Source organism: Urocitellus parryii, chromosome 4, assembly GCF_045843805.1.
Source record: "Urocitellus parryii isolate mUroPar1 chromosome 4, mUroPar1.hap1, whole genome shotgun sequence".
Lineage (NCBI taxonomy): Eukaryota > Metazoa > Chordata > Mammalia > Rodentia > Sciuridae > Urocitellus > Urocitellus parryii.
Genome location: NC_135534.1, coordinates 95,424,957 through 95,428,245, shown reverse-complemented (window position 1 = coordinate 95,428,245; position 3,289 = coordinate 95,424,957).

Here is a 3,289-nt window from a genome sequence, read left to right as displayed (position 1 = left end):
TCTTCTGCAAAATGAGAATGATAATTGTGCATGCTACTCATGGGGTTATTTGGAAGATTAAACAGTTCAATGCATATGAAGTTCTTAGAACAGGACCTGACACATAACTTGGGCTCAACACACTCAGTGATTTTGTTTCCCATCTCTGCGACTTCAGGAAAACTTGTACAAAGAACTTTGCCTGTAATGTGGTTGTATGCTACGATATATCACTTCATCGATTATTGGTTAGGGAATAGTGACTAACACCACTGAACAAATTTTACTTCCTTTTCTATTGTGCTTGTGCACAATATGTGGTAATTTCTTAGACACGTGTCTAGAAGAAAGACTTGGATTTGAATGCCATATAATCTTTATGACTTTGAGAAAGTTACTTAACCTCTGTGAGTCAAAGTGTTCTCACCTTTAGGATTTAGTAGTTTAGCCTTTAGGATTATTTTATGATTTAGAACACAGTGATTAGTATATTGCATAACATAGCAAACATTCATTAAATGGTAGCTAATATGGTAGAGGGACATTGTCTGACTTTTTTGAAGATCAAAAGAATACATTTATGCATAGTCACTCAATAAACATCAGTTGAATGTAATTACATTTAGAAAATAGTCCTTTTTGGATGAATTCTCATCTTGGGGGCTCATTTGGTCTTTTAAAAAGTTATGTCTTTTCCACGATTACTTAAATTATTGATTAATGTTATGAAAAAATGAAGGACAGAAAAGAATAAGAAAATTTGAAAAATCCCCAAATTCTACCAACCAGAAATAATCATCAATAATAATTTGGAGAATGTTTCTAGACCTTTATGCAATAAAAACATATGAAACAATTTGTACAGATACAGATGCACATAAATAGTCCCATGTGTGGATCCACATAAACATACCATTTTGTAATTTGCTTTTTTAAATGTTTTAATATTTTATTTATTTATTTACTTTTATTTTTTATTTTTGGATATACATGACAATAATAGAGTACATTTGGACATATTATACACACATGGAATATAACTTCCCATTCTCGTGGTTATATGTGATATGGAGTTATACTGGCTGTGTATTCATACATGAACATAGGCAAGTTACATCTGATGTAATTTTCTCCCAACAATATGTCAGGACATTTCCTTAGGTAGAGAATATTGATCTTCCTAAGATTGAATAAATAGTATTCTCTTCTACAGATATTCTGAGGTTTGGTAAAACAGGGAACTGAACACTAGATGGCGGTGTTGAAATAAAAATTTTGGAAAATAAATACCTGCATTAACACGGAGAACAAGAAGCCCCTGGGACTTTGTTCAGTTGAATCCTGTTATTGACTTTCCTGATAATTAATAACTGGTGAAAGAACATTTATATGATTAAGATTGTATTACTTTGGAGGCTCCTTATTTCCCCAGGTTGGGCCGCAACATCAGCTCCCAAGACTGAAGGATTTGTAAAACTACATTCAGGCATCCAGGTCTGTTTCAGCATCCATCTGTGACACTGAGAATTTTCACTCCATGGAAGGCATACGGTGCTTGCCATCTCTTTCACACTCTCTCTCTGATGCTCATACCAGACATGGCAGATGGACTGACACTTCAATGCCTTCTGCCCCAAAAACCGAGTCTGATTTTTGTACCATGTTCATCACAGCATGGGAAGCTCTACTCTGTGATAATTGGGTGAGAAATAGCTTCCTGTCTGGTCTAAGGTACTCTTGGGGGTGGTGCTTCACTCTAGAATTCCAAATTCCAGAGACTTGGATCCTGGGAATGTGTATTCCACATAGTAACTGTGTGCACAGAGATGCCAGGTCAATCTTGACCTTCAGAATCCCTGTCTTCCTTGAGTCAGATTAAGTCACCTTGTGTTTTATAGATATTTTCCACCACTGTCCCAATACCTGCATACATTGTGTACACAACTAAGTATATGGGCAGTGTAATCTAGTGGAGAGAATGTAAGATGCAAGTCTAGAATTTCAGTTTAACTACTAACTAACCACATAATCTTGGTCAAACCCAATAGAGTGTCTATTGTCTTAGCAAAAACAATACTTGCCCCCATTCTGAGATTTCAAATATATACATCATACCTGTGCTTAGGGCTTTCCCAGATCCACCCATAAAAATAAAAAAAAAAATTTTTAAGGAATTTGATAATTTCTATTTTTCAAACATTTATTTTGGAGAAAATAAGAAGTTTGTGAGTTGTTTTTCTTTACATATATTTGTTTTTTATTTTGGACAATGGTGACTTCTAAAACCACTCCAGAGTAGAGGCTTCTAAACATGTAATGCTGTCAAAATATTCTGTGATTTAGAACGTGAGGGTATTTCCAGAGTCAGAGCTCAGTCATGTCACGTTCCCTGATGGTTACCCCTGGGTCTATTATAGCACTGAGTCATGGGCAAAAAGTTCATCCTATGGGAAGCAGCAAGGGGAGGAGAAGCAGCTTTGCTCACACAAGCTCTGTGAAAAGCCAGGTGACGCTTGCTCTGGGAGCTGATTGTCCTGGCTTTAGCTGGACCAAATGGAGATATCTGTCTGAAACTGAACCTGAATAGGATGAGAGGTGGAGGAGATGGTTTGGGAGAAGTTATATTGTTGAAAATTTTTAAAATTCCAAATTGTGTGTGTGTGTGTGTGTGTGTGTGTGTGTGTGTAAAGACACACACACATATTTTTTAATTAGAGCTTTAGAGTTATATATAGTAGTTGGGTTCATCCTGACAATCTCATACATGCATGGAATTGGATTTATGTTCATGATCCCCCTTATCCCTCCCTCTTTCCCCTTCCATCCTCCTTCCCCTCTCTTATTCACCTTCTTCTACTCTATTGGACTTCCTTTTGCTCATTTATTTATTTATATGTGATTTTTTCCCTACCTATGTATAAAGAGGAGGTTCCCTGTGGCATATTTATACATGCACATAACATGATTTTTAGAGAATTCACTCCACATTGCTTACTCTTACCCATCCCTCCACTCTGCCTCTAGATCTCTTTCTGCCTCCACTCTGCCTCTAGATCTTCCCTTTATCTTTGTTATCTTCCCCTTCTCCTTTCCCTTATTTTACTCTAGCTTCTGCATATGAGAGAAAACATTTAATCTTTGAGTTTCTGAGTTTAGTTTCTTTTTAAAAAGAATTGTTTTAGTTGTTGATGATATCTTTAATTAATTAATATGTGGGGCCGAGAATCAAACCCAGTGCTTCCCATGTACTAGGCAAGCACTCCACCTCTGAGTTGCAATCCAGTCCCCAGAGTTTAGTTTCTAATTTCAC